Source organism: Apis cerana, linkage group LG1 (genome assembly GCF_029169275.1).
Source record: "Apis cerana isolate GH-2021 linkage group LG1, AcerK_1.0, whole genome shotgun sequence".
Taxonomy (NCBI): Eukaryota; Metazoa; Arthropoda; class Insecta; order Hymenoptera; family Apidae; genus Apis; species Apis cerana.
Genome location: NC_083852.1, coordinates 5,635,850 through 5,657,558, shown reverse-complemented (window position 1 = coordinate 5,657,558; position 21,709 = coordinate 5,635,850). Strand labels below are relative to the sequence as shown.

At 28.5% G+C, this 21,709-nt stretch overlaps 1 protein-coding gene and 2 long non-coding RNA genes across 3 annotated transcripts in view; 1 reads left to right on the top strand and 2 right to left on the bottom strand.

Moving 5' to 3' along the window:
- LOC107994863 (arginine kinase-like) overlaps nucleotides 1-13,572 on the bottom strand; it is a 47,187-nt gene extending 33,615 nt beyond the window's left edge. The window contains exon 1 of the mRNA XM_028665307.2: nucleotides 13,412-13,572. The gene's annotated coding sequence lies outside the window, so the exon portion shown is untranslated. The remainder of the gene's footprint in view (nucleotides 1-13,411) is intronic.
- A 3,237-nt stretch (nucleotides 13,573-16,809) lies between these two features.
- Nucleotides 16,810-19,469, bottom strand: LOC133666757 (uncharacterized). Its single transcript, XR_009831339.1, has 2 exons — nucleotides 17,982-19,469; nucleotides 16,810-17,232 (listed from the first exon to the last, which is right to left on the bottom strand). It is a non-coding gene; the product is annotated as an uncharacterized LOC133666757 (long non-coding RNA).
- LOC114577124 (uncharacterized) lies at nucleotides 19,257-20,785 on the top strand. Its single transcript, XR_003696930.2, has 2 exons — nucleotides 19,257-19,472; nucleotides 19,993-20,785. It is a non-coding gene; the product is annotated as an uncharacterized LOC114577124 (long non-coding RNA).
- The last annotated feature ends 924 nt before the right edge of the window (nucleotides 20,786-21,709 follow it).

The following is a 21,709-nucleotide window of genomic DNA, read 5'->3' as shown; positions in this document are numbered from 1 at the left end:
TTCGATTAATTTATTTAATTTATGTACGTATTCATGTCATGCTAGTCCGTGATTAAACTGTACATTACACTTTTTCTCGTTTTGTTATACTCGTTTTGTTACAATACTTTATACAACGATACGAAAGTGATTGACGAGATTAAATGCAGAAATTCGTGATCGATTGGATTTCTAAATTTTTTTTTCATTCATTATTATTTAACATATTCGATATTATTTAATTTATTTAGCATTCAGTGATTTGTATGTAATTGAGAAGAACTTGTTCTATTATTATTTCGATTATTATTAATAGAATTATCGATTTGTAATATTTTTTTTTGTAATATTATGTTACCTCAAATTTTTCATTATTCGCACAAGTGATTTAAGAAATATATAGTCTAGTTTTTATTTTATATTGATTGATATTATATTACAAATTATTCTTAGAATTATAATATCTTAAATGATTTAAAATACATTGATTATTCTTCATTTAAAATAAAATTAATTTTTTCAGAATCGTTCAGAATCAGAAATCGTTTATTTTTCAAATACTTCTCAAGTTATAGATATTTTGAAAAAAATAGAATAATGTTCCAAGAAAATGGAACTCTGACGTTAGAACATTTTACAAAATAAAATGATAAAATATCATTGAAAATATGATCCAATTCGAGATCGCTATTCTAGAAAAATAAAACTATGAGAATTTTAGAAAAAAGATATTTTGAACGTTGAAATAATCATCTTTTAAATTTTATTAAACTTCACGAATCAATTTGCGAATTCTCGATTTTATTATTTCCAAAATTAAAAAGATTGAAAAGTTACCATGCGAAAAATACCATAATCCTGTTCAACTACTACCCATCAAAACTTTCTTCAGATAGTCTCCAATCGGCGAGCACGTTAGAGACAATAACAGCACACGTGTGCCTCAACCGTTTCTCTAAACGTAGGAAGGAGGGGAGAGAAGTGGTAGAGGGAGCTACACTCTATATCTATACGAGGACAAAAAGTTGCTGAATAGCGTATTTTTGCTCGGCCAAGTCGAGCGTGACACGATAATCACACGTTATTGCAGCTTGCGCGAGAAACTTTGTTGGAAGGACCTAGACGTTTCGATGCTCTAGGCGAAATCATTGCTTTGTTGAACACAATGATACACTTTGAGAGACTCTCGAGAAATTTGTGTAGGATCGTTTAAGTTTGAGATTATTTGTGAGAAAGAGAATATTTGTCAGGATATGAACGTTTCGTTTTATTTGCCCGGTTATAGGTGGATCATTCCACTCGCTTGACTCGTTACTTATTCAATGACATCTTATTCTATTTATCCGTATGATAACTTATTAGAGATGGGTAAAATTTTAAATAATTGAATTAAGAATAAAGTTACTACGATAAGTTTGATAATTTATTATTCGAAATATCGAATAACTGTATTGCCAAATGACGATTATGTAAAGAGCGAATTTACTATAGCTATTTTGAGTAAGATTAGATAAATAGAATAAGACAAATATAGTATAAATTAGTGATATATCAGTAGTATAAATCAATCATAATGAAACAAATAGAATAGATGTGATAATCAGATAGATAATATAAATGAATGATAACTCGGTAGTATAAGTCAGTCATATTGAGGTAAATAATAAGGTAATAAAATAATCATAAAAAAAATCATAATGAAAATCAGTGATTATTAAATTAGGATATAAATCAATCATAGAGAAATGAATAAAATGAATATTATGAATAAGTAATATAAACAAGTAAGATAAGTCAATCATCAGTTATACAAGTAGTATAGGTCAATCTTTAGCAAACCAAATAGAGATAAACAGTATAATCATAGAGAGAAAAGTAATACAGATCAATGATTGATTAGACCGTTATATAAATTAATCATAGGAAAATATAAGTTAATCATGATGCAATAAATAGAATAATCATAATCAAAAAAATAGTGACAGATCAGCAATTAGTTAGACAAGTAATATAAGTCAACTATTAATCACACAAGTAATACAAGTCAATCACTAACAGTTTAAGTGGATTCAGTCAATCATTGTCAACAGGTGAATTAATTAATATACCGTGAAACTGACTTATAAAAGCACCGAAATGAATGAAGTTCGGCAATATCACATAACTTATATCTGCATTACCTTCAAAAATAGAATCACTATTCCTATAAAATATATAAAATCGAAAAATCAAATGAATATTTCGACGGTAAAAACATAAAATTTTTACAAGCAAAACGAACATATAAGTGAATAAATATCCCTAAATATTCTATAAATAATCCTTACGAAATAATTCAAACCAAATGGTCCTATAATGACAATCCACATAAACTTGCACAGCTATCGCCCGCCCAAAAGTTTGATCTCTCGAAATGGAGGAGAGTTTAAGAGATTGAGTATCCACGAAAAAATAGAAACATTGTTCCCAGAAGAGCTATCCGAAATTAGGGTAACCCCCTAAATTTTCTCGCCCTAGGCGACCGTCTCGTTCACTTAAACCAAGAACGATCTTGCTATCAGCGTACCAGCCAATGTAGCCAATACTGGCGTAAACAACCGATGTACAATCGATTGTAACAGCTGGAGAAAGGGAACAGAAGGGAGGGCTTATCGGTGGTCGTAATCGTAATCGCGTAAGTCTGCTCGAATCGGTGTGAAATCGCGTGTTGTCGGTTTGCGTACGCTCGAATTTCTAGGAACCAACTACAAAACATCATGGTATCTAAACAACGACATTTATCGCTCTGTGTGTTCTGTACAATTTTCTGCGACATCAGAGATTTTATTATATTGTATATATTTACAATGAATTATTATTATTAAAATGAAATTTTTCATTTCAAAATTTTACACAATTTTATATCTGACGAGGGAAATTTGGAAAGTAAATATTTTTGGATTCGAGCCAAATTTCTAAAGACGCATAATCACTTTTTGATAATGCTGTCAGTTTAATTAAGCACACAATCCGCATAAAATATAAATATGTTTTTCCAGCATGCTCATCACGTATTCGTTAATAAACGTCATACATTCAAGTGGCAAAAATTCCAATTAGAATTTTTCTGAATCGAACTATTTCCTCTCTCTCCTCGATCGAAAAAAAAAAAAATATATATTCCACGGATATAAAATTGAGAATTGAACGGAGGAGAGGAGGGATAATGATAATTTTAATTGCGTTTATTTTGTTTTTTTCTCTTTTTTTTCGAAAAACCTTCCCTCCTATCCAACCGACGAAAGACGAAGAGGAAAAATTAACGAAATGGTAAAGAGAATAAATAGAACAAACATAAATTCGAGCGAATGAAAAATAGAAAGAGGTTTTTAAGCGCGACACGTTTCGAATGATCGAGTATTTTAATTAAAAATCCACTCGACACGATCACTGACGAATTTTGACCCGAGCGTGGAAGGTTATTTCATCTCGTCCATGAATCCGGATACGACATATGAAAATTTCATTTATACCACGCGAGGAACATTTCCATCGATCGATATTATTACACTGAGTGATAAAAAAAAAAAAAAAGAGAAACGAATCAATTATACGAGGAGTCTTGACAGAAGGAAGATTTGTTTCGTTAAATATTTCTATTAACAGTATTGATTCAGGGATTTTTAGACTCGATAAAAAAAGAGAATGTTTGAACAGGGGAATAGAAGTGATAATGTTAATATTCCATAATGGACTTGAATCCACTTGGGCGCAAATCAAATTTTATTTTTCAATGTTTCGATTGAAAATTGGTTTCTGAAAAATTAATTACATCCTCGTGGTATTAAAATTCTCGAATTTTGTGGAAGATGGAATTTCGATTGCTGCCCCGATTCGTATGATTTTTTTACATATAGCTTTATTCTTTGAATCATATTAGAAAAATTAAAGATAAATAAAAAAAAATGAAATAAATGAAACATGGATATGGATTAAAAATTAATAATTAAGTAATAATGATTGGATCATAGAAGAGGATAGAGAAATTTGTATAAAAAGAAGGAAAAGAAGAAGGAAGAAAAGTAGATGCACTGTATGTGAAATAAAGAAGCAATCCTCGTTGATGAATAAATGGAAAACCCAAAAATATTCTGGTACATGATAACGCGAGATCTCGTGTGTCGAAAATAACCATACAAAAGCTTCAAAGATTAGAGCATAAAAATTTTACCATATCTAGGTAGAATCTTAACCAAATCTAAATCTCCCACCACCCATGAATTTTCATATTTTCTTCTGAAATGTAAACAACTTTTATCAGATGTATATATTGTTATTGAAGGTATTTTTTTTTTTAATTCCATGATTAATCAATCTATCAGTTAATATCTATTTCTTAAATATTTTCCAATATTTTAAATTTAAAAAATAATTTTGAAAGAAATGCAAAATTTATTAAGATATTAAAATATTTATTTTATTCATTTCAATAAATATTTTAAAAACTAATTTTTTAAAAATTCCTTTAATAAAAAATTTATAATTTTATTTATATTTAATCTTTAGAACAGGATACTTCGCATAAATTAATCTGATTAAATATTCCTTTAATATGCTGACGAAAATTTTTTAAAATTTATATTTTAATAATAAGAGTTACGTCGTATCGTATTTCGTGAAATAAAAACTGTAATCCGGTGGCACATGTTGTATTAATTTGTCGTTTAATATGTTCAAATAGAAAGAGCTAATAAGAACAGTACAATTAATTAAACTTTTTTTACTACTGAAGATAAAAAGCATCCAGAAGGAGAATGAAACGATCTCACCGACAAAGAGAATTCCTTTCTCCAGTCACGTTATCTTAAAAGTAATTAATCACTTCTTACCTATTATTAAACTTATTTTCAAAATTAACCAATTAGCTAATTAAATCGTAATTAAGAGGGAAAAGTTGAGAAGAGATGCTGAAAACAAAGTCCTCGATGAAGTAAATTTAAATAAAACGTTTCAGAATTAACAAACTTCGCGGAAAAGTGGGGAATCTTGAAATAAAGATAAAAAAAAAAGATTTAAATTTCTGTATCCTTAAATTATTTATTCAATTTTGCTCAAAAATTCCTGCCACGTTCATTTCATCAAAAATATATGCAAAATATGGATGAAATGATAGAGACAAATTTACAAAACGAGATAATTAATGAATTCCAAATCATTCGATCAGTTTCGTTAATCGCGCAATAATTTCCTCTTTATTCTCCATGCGTCAATTTCGATGTTTAAGAAACGATATCGGTCTATTTAAATGCACGGAAAGAGAGAAGAAACATATCTCATCCGACGGAAATAAGAAATTCTTTCGTCCGCATCGACGACGTCGTAAACACACGCGGAGAATCAATTTCCCCGTGAGCGGGAATCGTAAAAATCCTGGAGGAAAAGTTTGATTCGATAAATATCTCGGCCTCCACTCCAAAGAGGACTGGTTTCCTTTTACTTCATCCGCACAGGTATTTCATATATTGAAATGATTTTGCAATAATTTTTCGGGAAAAAAAATATTTACTTTCATATAAATCCTTAAAAGTAAGAGATGTGTTATTATCGATTTTGATAATAGCAAAAAGACTTTCTTCTAATCTGTTATAAATTTCTATATTATAAATTCATGAAAAGTTAGTCTTTTTAAATGGCATCGTGTATTTTTTAATGACGAATGAATATAATAAAAAATAAAAATCTAATAAAAAATTTAATAAAATGAAAATTAATATTAATGGAAGACTCTAATTTCTAAACTTTCTAACTAAAAACTTAAAAAAAACAGTATTATCAAACTATCGAAACCTATTTAAAATACCACAGCTTAATCGAAACACCCTATATAGCTACACCCTCATCCCATCAAGGGAAATTTTGTCGGAGAAAAATTACGTGGCCGTAAAAAGAACCCTTTAAAGGACTATCCGGAGAGGGAGAAAACGAAAGAAACGAGAACAGGAGAGAAAGAAAAAGAAAATACACAAGAGGAAGGAAAAGGAAAGAGAAGATACTCGGTGTGCATGTAAACACGTTTAAGCGTACCATTCCACCAACTACGAAATATTTCCCTAGAGAATGATATTGGCCTACTATCCCACGGCTCACACCCATCGACTCACGGTTTACGATAAGCCACGGCCACGGTAAATAGATGCTTTTTGCACGGTGGATATGATTAAGGTGGCCACCAACCGTCTCTGAACCACAGATCATCGAATGGCGGAATGTAGGCTGCTATTGATATCCAATAAATTATCAGGGAGTATCGAGATATGTGATAAATAGATGGTACATGGTCGCGAAATCTCTGGACGATCCGTAGTACAGTGTAAAAATATCGAATCTGCTTCGTGTACAAGATCCACGCAATTGTGTCGGGCGAGTTCGGCTGGACTCGGTTGCGCGATTCGGTTGACAAATGTTCCAGCTCGGAACAAAGAGCGAAAAATCCCGGAACGCGATATCGACGAGACTATTTGATCGTATAGTACTCTTATTTTTTTCTTCCTCTCTTTTTTTTTTTTGTTTTTAGGAGAAAAATGTTTGATTTTCCTCCTTCCGTCTTAGATAAATTTTAATTAATAAAATATTTATTATGTATAAAATATTAATATATTCGTGGATATTTTTGAAGGATTAACTGTAAGATAAACGTACAAATCTCGATTATTTATTAAGTTATAAGTAATTTATATTTGCATTAAATGAAGAGATAAGTTTATCTCTGTCATAAAATCATCTCACTTCGTCTAATACAAAGTTAAACTGTTTATAACTATATTACGGTATTATCTCATGAATATATTAACATCCTATGCTATTATATACTACAATCAGTACCTAACATATCTAATTAAATTACAAAATTATATAAGCCTTATAATTGAAACTATACAAAAATTATTAAATTTCAATTGAAATAAAAACACATATAAAAAAACAAAAGAAGAAATATAAAAGAAGAGAATCAAAAGAATCGATACTTAACATAAACATGAGGTCCATCATACGATGCCACGAGATGAAAAGAGAAAAAAAGTGACGAAGAGACGAGTATAGCGGGGACACAGTGGCCGACAACCGGGTCCTGAAAAATGTCCCTAAAGCGTGACTACCCTCCAACATTTCTTTTTTCCTCCCTTTAGCCCCCTAGAGGTGGTGGAAGGGCCTCCTGTCGGCAGAGGGGTAACATTTCGAAACGAATGGGTCACACGTGTGTTCCACACGACTCTTCTTTTTTCTTTCTTTCTTTCTCTTTTTTTCTCTTTCCTTCTTTCCTTCGCCTATCACATCCCGTTGCCACGTATCGATGCTCGTGCACGGGTGTACAACTTGACTCAACCCCCATCGGGCTCTCGCCCCTTCAGGGTTCACCCTATATCGGTGATTTCGAGCTTCGCAAGACAGTCCAAGTTGCGAAACTCCCCTGGTGGCGTGATTTACGCGTGTCATGGGGTATCGCACGCCACGTGCTGTCGACATTTCCCACACTCCCGTTTCACTTTCTCATCGAACGAAGTTCAAGTGAGCGAAGAGTAACACTCGACAAAGACTTGGCCAAATCGCCAGGACGCTCGTAAACTAACAATAATTCGGAACAAAGATGGAGAAATTACGATTCTTTACAATTCTTCACGATCCTTCGCGACACTTCGCGATTCTTCGTGATACTTCGCAACACTTCGTAATCCTTCGTTATTCTTCGCGATCCTTCGTGAACCTTCGTGATTATTCGCGACTCTTCGTAATTCTTCGCAATTTTTGAATAGAAGGAGATAAGAATGGAAAGATTGTCGTTAGGAATATAAAATTTGAAAGAATTAAGAACTTTTATTTATGTATATATTAATAATTAGGAATTTTTTTTAAGTTCAATGTTTTGCTAATATTATAGAGTAGAAGTATATGAATAGAATTATACGAGTGATGAAAGAAAAGGTGAATATTACTTGCATCTTTTCTAATTCATTATGTTGCAAGATATAGAAACGAATTTTGTAACTCGTGTAGTCTTTTTCATGCATGCATTCATAATGTTAAAATAATAAATATAATTATTATGCAATTAAAGTGCAATCTAATTTAAAAAGTTAAGAAGTTAAATTGCATATATAAAAAATCTTCTGATTATTATAATCAGAAACAATATAATTCTATAAATTATACTTTTTTAATATTATTTCAAATAGAACCAAACCTAACATTCTTTATTTTTACTAAAAGCATTATTCAAAACACACAAATGCTTTTCTCTATAATTAATAATAAATTATATTGAGATCGAAATCTGACTAAAATTTATGAATTATGAATATTATAGATAATATTATAGATTCTAAGTCATTCATATACTTTACAAATTTATAGTAATAATTTCAGTTAATAATTTTATTTAAATAATGTATTAATTCATAAAGAAGCTAATTAACACATTGATATCTGGATGTCCTCGGCAATAGGAATGTGAAATTGAGTAGAAGATATTACGTAAGGATCAGCTCTGATTCATGATACTATACAACGTTCATATCAACAAGCTTTAAAGTTAGGAAAGTGGTTTCTAGGTTTGAATCGAATCGGACGCTTTGAACTTAAAGATGATTAACAGGAATCGAATGAAAAGGGATTGAAGGAAGACCACATTCTATGAGGAATTTAGGTGTGCTTGGCCTTCGTGGTTTCTTGTTGCTTTAATTGTTCAAACAGTCATTAGATTTATTATCTAAGACATTGCTTGTTTAATTTTTTTATATTTTTTTCTGTATGTATTTTAATTTAAAAATTTATTAAATTTTTATTCAAATCTAGTCCAAATATTTTAGATTTTCAAAAATTAATATAATTCATTTCCCTAAATTTTTTCATTAAATCATTCAGCCTTTCAAAAATTATGAGAATTCAGAATTACTTATGAATTAATATTTCATTATTAAATAAATTTTTAATGATATTATGAAGATTTAAAGAATTCCTCATTCTTTAACAATGTATTATTAATCTAAATTAAAATACAAACTATTATTTCTATATATCTGATCTAATAATACATATTTTTCTAATATTAATAAAACAAGCAAAAAATATTTTACGAAAATAAAATGCACGTAAATCCTTGTCCATTTAGCGCAATTATCATATTAACAATTCGATTGGAATTATATAATCGAATCATTATTCTCAAACATGACTCACATAAGAAACGAGCGTTTAATGTGAAAGCAGAAAATTTTATCGCAAAACTTCTCTTCTTTCATTTTAAGAAGAAAATTATGAGAATAGCTTATAAACGGAAACTTATTTACCCTGTCACTATCCAAGTATTAAAAAAAAAAAGTTGTAAATTTATATCACAAAAACTGTCACGTAGCTATTATTTGTCATTCCATAATTTATTACTAAGTAATATTGATCCTCGTCAGTCGATAATTATAAATTGAATGATTCCGTTTCTATAAAAATTATTTTACGACATGGAATTTATCATTCCAAATTTATGAACAGAAGAAAAAACAAAAAAAAAAAAAAAAAGATAAAATTCTCGATAAAAATAATCGGCTTAAAAAATAATTCATTTTGAATACAATATATCAATTTAATATCTGTTCTATTTATATTCGAAAATATTCTAATCTCTAACTTTTTTTCATTAATAATTCCAAACTTCCCCTCTCGAATAATACAACATCTGTGCCTTTCACAATTATTACATTAACACCCTCGAAATTGAGAAATCCAAAACTTCCGCCTGCAAATTGTTTCTCATAATTCAATTACCCTTAAGTTTTACTCGTCATCTACATCAAACGTGGAATTACTGTTTCTGATGGAAAAATCACCAGACCATGACCGATTTAATTACACAAAACAATCCATCCGAACGGGGTTGTACAAATTGGAAAGGAAGGAATGATAGGGAGGGGCCACCGAGTCGCTTTCACGGACTTCCCTCTTAAAACAGGGTATAACTCCGTGGAAAGAACTGGAACTTGTTTTACAGCGGGCAAAAACTTCCTTCTTTTCGTGAAATGAAAACGTACACGAGAATCGCGGTTTATTCCCATCGTCGAATCCGCGGCTCTTTACGCGGTTTCGTCCGGAAACAGCTTTTACCATTATTAATCGTGGAATTGATCAACTAATGCTTGGAAATCGGAACAACGAGGATCGGGAAAAGAACTCGGCGAAAGTTTGAAAGGGAATTTTCCTGAAGATGGATAGTTTAGCTGATAGATATTTTTCGATTATGAAGAGAGAGGACGAAAGATTTTCATGAAAAACTTGAAGAAGTTTTGGGACTGGAGATGGTTGCGATTTGATTCGATACTTGGAAAAATTTGATTGAAAAATTTGGAATCCGAAGTAAAATATTATAATATTATTAAAATGCGTTAGACGAATGGAATTTATACAATAATTACGATTTTAAAAGGATCTAACGGCGCATAATTTTTGCAAAAGTAGTATTATAAGCGGTCCTAATTCTCGTGTAAAGTTTCCTGTAAAAGTTATATACTCGAGATAAAAAAAAAAAGTTGCATAAATGAAAAGAATTATCCCGAAGTATCAGGCACAATAATCTCGAGTGAAAAAAAAAGCATCGTAGAAATCTCTGCAGGTAGAGTAGTACTTTTCTCAAATTTATGTAATCCAACAAAAGAGCAGAGACACGTACGAATTACCACGGCTAATCCCGGCCAAAGACTGATAAATATTCATTCCTCGGATTTTTCTTTTTTTTTTATTTCTCCTCCCTTTTCATCCCATGCTGAATCGAGCGATGAAAATAAAAAAAGAAAAAAAGGAAAGGTAAGGGAAAAAGTTCTCGGCCCAAGAAGATCAGAATGTCAAACAAACAATAATTCAGAACAACAGAATCCGCAATGGTTCCTTCTGACAGGTATAAATCGTTTTCGACGGTTTGGATCCTTCCCCCTCCCACGCCCTTTTTCTCTAAGAAACAAAAAAGAAGAAACCGACACAAGGTGCACACACGAGAACCGCAAGCTGCGGATCTCGTACGTTCGAAAAGTTTAGCCACGATAAGTGCCGGATGATTTATTCATCTCACGACGTTGCAACCACCACCGGTACAAATTACGCATCCCGTTCAGAAAACCTTACCGCTACGTGACAGTAATTCATACGTCTGCATTAACCTAACGTAACGCTTCTATCCGGGGGAAGGAAGGGTCTCCAGAGTTTGCCGCGCTGCCCTTTTCGCTTATACACCGTGTATTTCGATTCTTTTCGCTGGGCGAATTACTAGTACAGGATCGCAAAAGAGAAAGTCGGTCGCGAAGTTTAAAATGATTAGTTACGAAAATAATGCCTCGAATTCTGATCACAGAAAAAAATTACTTGTTCAAAGAATCTGTATTCTGATTGATCAGATTTGAAATCGGAAAAATGTATACGATGAGATTAAATGGTGATTTAAATGGTGATTGCTGAATAATTTTTTCCTTTGCGAAAGTTTTCGTTTCGATTTTGTCAAAAAGTTATCAACGAAAGACCATCGCAAAGCGCATAGCTTATCGCATGCTTACAATTGCTTATTATGAGCAAATCAATAAATATATTTATTGTAGTTAAAAATACGTATTGCAGATGATATTAAATATTTTATAAAGTTATTTATGCAAAAATTAAAAATTAAAAAAAATTAAATAAAGAAATATATACGCACGCGTAATATACCAAAAAAGAACAAATTGTCAATTATGTCTCTATAGAAATGAAATCAATAAACGATAATAGTTTTTAATCTAAATGTAATTATTATTCACGATTGAATAATTGAACGCTTATTATACAATTATTACACTATTTTATTATGATAAACAAAATAAGATAATGAATTATTAAAAACATGCAATTCTATATATAATTAAAATTTATGAAGACCGGAATATCTCTCAATTTATGAATTCTAACCGATGATGAAACGCTTGAGATGCTAATTACAATTTGCGATAATTTATTATCTTATGGAAGTAAATTGATATTCTACTACATTCGAAATAAATATAATCTTTTGGAAAATTTACATTACAAACAATATGAATTATCGACAAAACTAATGTTCGTTTGCTCATATATAAATTTTTCTAATACAAAAATATTTGCTTTACTATTAAAAATAGAAATACGCGATTGAAAATTAAAAAAAATGAATAGAAAAGATGTTGGAATACAGTTATATTTTTAATAACTAAACAAAGAATCAAATTTTATTTTTATTAAATATTTATTTTAAATATTTAGTATATTCTATAAAATTAGTATATAATATGCAAAAATATTTTATTTCAATTTAAATATGATAAATATGTATTGTTTAGTAATTATTTTAATTTTAAAATTCTAAAAATTTAAAAATTTTTATCAAAAATTAAAAAGTAAATTATAAAGAATTTATATATTTTTATATAAATGATGTTCAATTTTAATTGATTAATTTATGAATCTATTCCTATTTTTGATTATATTTCTTAAAGGAAAATACATTTATTGTTACGAAAATTCAACAGGTGTTCTACTTTACAGAACATATCGATCAGAGTCACTACAGAGCATCAATATAAATAATAGAAAGGTTTTCAATTAGTACTATTACTTAAACCTCCCAGAGTGCATTAAGTAATATTCGATATCGAAGCATATATATGTAATCCACACAGAGCACATTTGCAATCGTATTGTTCTCAATTTAAACTCCATTAAACTTGTTAAATGAAATATCATCCACGAATATTTCTTATTCACGAAATTGAGTCTGAACAATTATCTTTTTTCTAAGCTAAATAACCTAAACCTATACAATAATCTAAACGTATACATTAACCTAATTTAATCTACATATATTTTACGATATTTAATCTTGAAATTATTATTATACTTATATATATATTTTATGATATTCATTGTCAACATATTCGAGTTTACAGCCAAAATATGCTTGAAATTCAACTCTAACCTTAATATTAACAAATTATTCAACCAAACATTTCAGACATGGCGTTTATTTTTAGAGAATAAAATTTTCACATCACTAATAATATATTATTAATTTCTCGTAAAATAGCATAATAGAAATAATAATATGAAATCAAATATAATATATATAAGAGCAATTTATAATAATAATAGTAATGATATCGATATGATGAAAACATAAAAACTAACCTCTTACGAAGAGAACTTCAGTACTTCAAAGATTTTATTTGAAATTCTTCAAGTTTGTAGAGGTCTTCAAACGAGTTATTAAAATAATTTGTTTCTCTTGTTTGTAAAATTGGATTGTTGAAAGTGAAAATACCCCTTAACCTTCATTTAACGATGCTTGAATATTTTTCGGACTCGAGAAAACTTTAACTACGTCTTATAAAATGAAATGAAACGTATTATGTACCTTCAATAGTCGAATCTCGGGCCATAGAACCGATCGCATCCGACTTTCATCGAACCAAGCCGAAATCGGACTATCCGCTTTACCTTTGAGCCGAATTGAGTCTAGAAATCCGGAATAATACGAAAGAATTGTGATTACGTCCGATGCCGTCCGAATTCTTCCGATCTATCCCGAACTTCAATGTACGTTTCTAATATTTGAAACGCAATAAGAAACCAATCAAAAAAAAATATAAATAATTATTTCAACGATTCAAACTTTATTATATATTAACACTACTACTATTAACCTAATTATGAAATAACTTATGTTAGAATAAAAATTCAATTATATCGTTGCAAAAAATAATAATTTAAATAATCCTTAAAATAATCATCAATTTCTAATACGTTAATTTGCAACAATCGATCGTTGCTACCTCGTGCGCTATTTCGATTCGTACTACAAAAAAAAAAATTAAATTAATTAATTATCTTTATTGTATATCGATAATTTTCGATTTTTCAGTTCTTAAGTTAAATTTATTTTTTCATTTTCGCTTTATCGATACAAGATTCATCGACAAGATTTTTTAGAATTATCGATGACATTTAATGCGACTAATCGTCAATATCGAAATTCATTCGCTTAGAAATTGACGAAATACAGATTGATAGCTGCATTCGACAATAATATTGATTCAATTTTGACTGGTAAAGGACCAACTTGACACGCTATTGACAATAGTGATTCTATTTTATTCGATAAAAATTTGTCAGAATCCGACGACGATATTATTATTAATAAAATACAGAACGAATAGAAAAAGCAAAGAGAAAAATTCAAAAGAAAATACAAATACCTTGGGTAAAATTCGAAGAAAAGAATTTCGATTATTTCAATTTATTTTAAATTATTTTTACATACCGATTTGTTCCTTCTTTTTTTTTTTTTTTTACAAATACTTGAAAAAGAAATTATACTTTCATTTTTCTTTTTTTTCTAATTATATATTTTTAATATATTTTCTAAAAAAATATTGATATTAATTATTACGAATATAGCAACATAAATATTTATATGCTTCTCGTAAGCAAGTGGCGTAATATATTATACGCAAATATTAACTAAAATGATTATTATGATTGCTTTAACATGGCTAAAGTATCAAATAAATAGCAACATCGATATAAATATTTTGAAACGATGGCGGGATTAATATTGCCGTTGATAAATTTCAACGCTAAATGAAAACGATTTAGCTAGATTCAAGTATAATCGAGGAACATTCGCATTTATTTAGGTCAAAGTAATAAACGTTAAATGTTTTTTTTTTTTATTATTATACGTGGTTTCTGATAATTGTAAATGTTTTTATACCCGCAATCGTGAAATGAAATCGAATAATAGCTTTTAAAATTAAGAGAACATTATATTAACATTGTATTAAAACATGCTGATTTGAGATATTAACATTTATGTCACAGATATTAATCGTATTTTTATTTATTCTTCAAATGTGTGTATCAACAGGTTTATATTTTTCTAAAATGGAAAATTAAATCAATTTTGTAGTTGAATATTGCTCCCGATTAATTCAATATTTTTCAATTATCTGTTAAAGATAAATTATATGATAAAATTTAATTTATAACGCAATTTTTCTGTAATTAATTACGTACAAATTAAAATGAGAGCGAATATATAATGTAATAAATATTTTCCAAACCTTTGTTAGAGACCCAAAGAATAACTTGAATCCTACGCAATTAAATATATTTTGCAATAATTTTCTTGTGAAATCTTTTCTTTTTCTATAAAATTATTTTAATATTGAAAAATATTTAATAAAATTCTTCAATATTGATTTTAGTTTACTATTATAAATGTTTTGAATATATTTCGAATGTTTAATTTTAAAAAAATTTGTAGAAAATCTCGATAAATTTATTTGGATTTTCATAAATTTTTGGAAATTAGAAAATTAAAGATTGAAAATTGAATTATATTTCTTCTTCATATTTTCTTCAATTATAATTATTAAAAAATATTTCATTAAGATTTTCAAATAAAAATAACAATATTAATTATTAATAAAAATAAATCATCCAAAATTTGAAAGTATCTTGAAATATCTTTAAAAAAATGTTTTAAGTTTCAAATAAAAATTAAATAAAAAGTCCAAATCGCATAAAATTCTCTCTAAAATGTTTCAAATAACAAAGACTGCACAGACAAATTAATTGCGAACCATTCTTATTACGAAAAGTAAACAAAATTTCATTTAATAACGTTGTTTCGTAAGTTGCAAGAGGATAGTTTTTTCCGTGACGATTCGCGGCAGGTTGAGAGAAAGCACGATTCACCACAGAATCGTAACACGTTGGAGTGAACGCTCAAGGGAATTTTTGATTAAAGTTTAATTTACAGGAATGGCTTGGTCCTGGCGCACTTTAAAATGAAATTTTTCATTCTTCCCTCCTCGCGCCCACTTATCATCTTCGTGACTGGACCACGCGGATGACATCTGCAAGTGTCACGAATTCTTTCCTATATTCGTAATCTCTGTAAATTTTCTTTTCTCGAAATTTACAGAATCTTGTCGATTTCAGATTCGATCACTCGTATTGAAATATCGCATCTCAGAAATTTGATCATTCGATAAATATAGTGGAATTCTATTTATATGAATTTTTCATGGACTTTAATTTAATTTTTTGAATTTTTGTCATCTAATTCTAATATTTAAAAATTTAAGAATTTGATAGAAAAATAAAATAAAATCGTGCAGCAAGTTTTGGAAAGAGTTTAATCTTCGAGTCTATTGTGTATTCAGTCGTGAAAAAATTGTTCAGTATCTTTAGATGGGAAAAAAAAGTATTTTTATTTTTTTATTTGTTACACGATGTAGAAAAATCTCTGAAAAAAAAAGAATTCAGGATTGTAAAAATTTCGTGCCTTTAAAATGAGTTTCAAATAGATTGCTATATATATATATATATATATTATTCAAAATATAATTCTTCATCAATTAATTCACTTGTGCTGATGCTATGTGAAATTTTAAATAATATTTGATTATTCGAATTTTAACTGAGCTTATATCTCTATAATATAAAATAAGTATAAATTTTATTTTGATATATATAAAAATAAATCGTGAGATCTGAAGAAAATTAAAAAAATAGAAAATATTAGAAATCTGTAGCAACAAGTGTAAAATATTAATAAATATTTAATATTTTTTTATGGACTATCACTATGGACTATAAATCACTTTCGTTTATTCGACTTCCACATATATATATATATATATATATATATATATATATATATCATAAAGATAAAGAAGAATCGATGACTTTTATTATAAAAAATATATATATCGTATTAATAATCGAAAATAAAAATAACTATTATAACAATACTCTAAAAACTATTTTATTTCAATTTTTTTTAATAATTCATTAAATAATCAAAACAAATATCAATTCGCAAGGAATTTCAATAAATCGCTATTTTATGTTCTATTTAAAAAAAAAAATACAAGTAGCTTTTAATCAATGAAGAAAATCGATAAAATAAATACAGAAACGAATAAAAATTCCACACTTGTCCGCCTAAGTCCCCTCTTTCCGCATTCATCTTGTACATTTATTCGATTCTTCCCGGAATCAACGACGTGCAACCGGAGAAAATTAACTTCGCAAGAAGTTAAACTTGCACGTTCGAAAGTATGATTGCATTAAAGCCGTCGAACGAATCCGCGTAAATTGGAAAGAGTCTTGGCGCGTGATTCTTTTCTTGATTTGCGTATCCTGCGTTAATCTCCTCTCTCTTATCTAACAAAATATTTTAACAATTTGAACAAATCGCGAAATGAAATTATAATAAGCTATAGATTAATTTGCTTATAAAATAGAGAATAATTTCTTCGATGCTTCTGATAACTTTTTACGTTGTTGAAAATTTAATATTTTGTTATTTTTTTAACGGTTCCACGCGTAAAAAATTTTTACATGTCCATTTGAGAGTAAAATCTATTGCAAGTTGCTTTCGAATTTTAAAAAATTCTGACAATCATACATATTAAATAAAATTCGTAGAGGAATATTTGTAAAAATACGGGAATTCGCAAAAAAATTTCTAAAATTGTTTTGTACACAGAGTATGCTAAAGATGCTGATACAAAGTGATACAAAGTGCTATGCTGAAAAAAAATAATAGAATAAAATTTTTTTCATTTAATTTGCATTAATTATCGATAGATACGGATACGAAAATAAATCTAAGATGTATTGTATCTAAAATAAAAAAATAACTAATTTTCTCTTGTATTTAAAATCTCAAGTGAAAAAAATTTTATTTTATATTTTCGATTATATTTTCATGTATTATTATTTGTGAGACACAATATCGAAGTTCGTAATAAAAATTATTAAGAAAAAATATTAAAAAAATTATTTTCTAATATTTCTAATATTAAAAAATGAAAAAAAAGAAGAAAAATGAAAATGATAAAAAATTTAGAATGAATAATAAATTAATTTGAAAAATATTTCCACTCGATTTATATCGAATTTTACTGTACCTCTATTTTGTTGTCGTATTGAAATCAATTATACGCACAATATTTAATTTTATTCGATGTATAATTCAATTCATGTATAATATTCTCAAAAATATTCTTTCTCTCCGCTAAATTTACGCTGTTTCGTGTAAAAACTTTACGACCGTCGAATGTCAGCAAATTCACTGGCTACGTAGTCTCGCAGAGAAGAAATAAAATAGTTTCATCGTCACACGTGAAATCGTAATTTCGTTTCGACGTTCTTCGACCATTCCTCTAGATCGCGATACATATATATTTATTTTAGAAATTGGCGACAATATGAACATCCTTGTCCATATCGCGAAAAAATGATGAAAAGAAGGAAAAAGAATTCGAAGTTTTTGTAACCGTAATGGAACTGAAAATGTAAGTAGAAGTAATACAATACTTTCAAACGAAAACTTTGATGCGTGAAAAATTGAGAGAACGTAATATATTTTTATGTTTTTAATGAAATATTTGTTTCTTCTAATAAAGTATACTTTTTTTACAATTAATATTTTATTATATTAAATAATTAAAAATTATTTCTCGCAATTTCAAATTAGTTAATTAATCTTAACCTCTTCGATACGACGCGACGCGACGCGATGCTTGCCACAGTATACTGCGCACTGAAACGATCGGTCGTGTGTATTCGGTGTTTGTCGACTAAAGTCGACATTCGTACCGAAAAGGTTATTGTGTACGTGAAATATAGAACAAAATCTTTTGATTTATCTAATAATGAAGCATAGATACATAGATACATAAAATACTAAATTTCGGGATATATTTAAATTTTTTTTATTGTTTTAAGAATATAAATATATCTGAGAATAAATCTACTGAAAAATTACTTTTAAGAATTATTTTTCGCAACGTTGCATTGAGAATAAAAATTCTCTTTGAAATTTCCATTTACAAAAAATATTCTCAAAAATAACAAAATTTTACTCTCAAATGTATCTTTGCATTCTAACATATACATCCGATTTCAAAAGCATCTTACATCTTTCTTAATATATATTTTAAAATATTAATTATTAAATTTCACATATCTCATTGCATATGTGAAACGATAAATCCAATGATATTCCATATTATTCAAAATCATGATGAGCAGGAAAATCCAGGAAGCACGAAAAAAGTCACCTCTCATCTTTTAAATCCCGTAAAACAAGTTGGAAGAGAAGAGAACTCTTCTGAGAACATCCAGATAACCTCCCCAATGATCCCTCAATCACAGCGAGCTTCCCATGCTGCTATACGAGCAGACGCATCGACGTAACGCAAGCAAGAATGTCGTCTCGTGAACGGTAAACTTTTAAACGGTTCGAACAACTCCGTAAACAGAATCCATAAGGAAGCCATCTTGCGTATGAAAGTTATAAAAACTCGTTCCACTATGCCATTCTTACGCGTTCGACGCGTTAAAAGAGAAATGTAAATGAGAAACTTATTTAAAAAAATTTTCAATTTTCAAAATAGGTACAATATTCTTTTTTTAAAATAATTTCTCGAGTAATTTCTCTAATTTTATAATATCAATGATATGTATAGGTATCTATATCTAAGAATTTAAAATATAAGTAAATATATATTATCATCTATAACTAAAACTTACTAGTTTCAAACATAACCTAAAAACTTGACTATGTTTAATATCATAGTTATAAGATTCTAAATTTTGATAAAATTTTCATAATTATTTATTTTATTCTAAATCTTTATCATCTTATGCAATTTTAAAGTATTTATAACATTCTAATATTTTTTTTTTTAATTCATTACGCAAACGTATACGCTATAGAATAGAATATAAAATTTCTATGACGCACATATTGCGTCACTGTATTAAAACATTAAATTGATTAATATCAATATAATATTATACCAATTATAACATTCATTTATCGTTAGTATAATAAGCATTATAAACGTGACTGTACATTCTTTTTCTCGCAAAATCGAATTAAATTAAATCACGATATAAAATTTATTTTTATAGAACATTTACTTGGAGGTCGTGGATACGGAATTGATCGTTATCTTGATGAAACGACTACGATAAGAACAGCTTTTTACGGACCGTTTCGAAGAGATTAATCAATACGAATTTCGTTTCCGCATGTTGAACCGCGAAGTGGACGACACGTGACTGAAAAAGGAAAGCAATTCGTAAATTGAACTCGCGCGCAGAATGGCTCTCGATGGCGCCTCATCGTCAGAGATGTTCAAGGGGCCTCGAATCGTTTGAGGATGATGTGTTGTTCAGATATCGTTACAATGACGAAAGTGCAAGAAAAAGAAGCTTTTTATGGGAAGAATGAATTCGAATGAAGTTTTAAAGTCTTTTTTTTGTAGAGAAAGATATATTATTAAAATACAAAAAAATAAGTTTCTTCTAAGATTTAAAGTTAGGTTATTGTAATTTCGTAAACGAAAAAATATTATATTTGATAAAATTGCATAAAACTACTTTTTTAGTGTACAGCAATTATTTTCAATATAAATTATATTTTAAATGTACTAAAAATTAAAAACACTATATAGTTTAAATTTCTATATATCTACAAGATACTAACTTTTACTGAATTTTTGAATTTTGATTTCAGTAATACGTATCTATAAAAAATTGAAAATCTCTTAATTATAATTTGAATCTAATTTAAATAATTGATTCTATTTTTCTCAAATCTAATCTAATCAAACTATCGTATCAACATCGTAATTTATCTTTAAAAAAAACCTAAATTTAAACATATAAATTTAATATATAATAATACATTTAAGAAATTCAACATTTTACCCTCTCGATTTATTCTATCCAATACATCCTCTCATTTCGAATTTAAAACGTTACTTTACTTTTTTATTTATTGATACGTTTTATTTATTCAAGCGGTAACATTCATTCTCAACGACTTTCGATATTCTTAGTGGCACGACAAGGAAATTTAGCGGAAAGTTTCTTAATTACCTTGTTTCGCTTATTCCGATGTTTGCAGTATCGCTCGAGAAGGCCATTAACAGGCGTAATAAAATAGAATGGCACGATCTTCCGCTACAGGCGTGCGAAAGAAATATGGAAGCGAATTGACCGTGATCCGCTTGGTGAAAACTCGATGCACACGAGAGAAATACACGATAATTGTTGCGTGAGAATCGCTCGCTACGTTTCGTACAATTACCGGCAACTTCGTTTCCGCTTCGTTGGAGGATTCTCGTTTCTATCACCGTTTATCGAACCTACCCTTTCTACGAATGAATCCAAAGAAATTGTTGAAAGTAAATTTTTAGTAATTATTCGGGTTAATAACGTTTCTAATTTTGATAACGTCATTCACTTATCTTTTTTATAGATTTAATTTTTTGTTTCTTGTAGAAAGGGATATGATATTTTAATTAAACATCACGATCGTTTCTGGATATTTGAATGAATTGTAATTTCTCATATTAACGGTTTAAAAAGATATTGTGCAATAAAATTTTAATTCAAAATACGTTAGAACGAATTTCATGCAAAATTTAAATAGAAATTAAATAAGAAATTTTTATTTCTTTTTTCTATAAATATGATGAACAAAATCTTGAATATTCTTTAAAGAATAATTTTTAATATAAAAAGAAAGTTAAAAGAAAAGAAAATGAAACGTAATTATTGAAATCATTGAATTGAAAATTACCAAATTCTATTTCTTTTTTACATTTGCAAAGGAAACTCG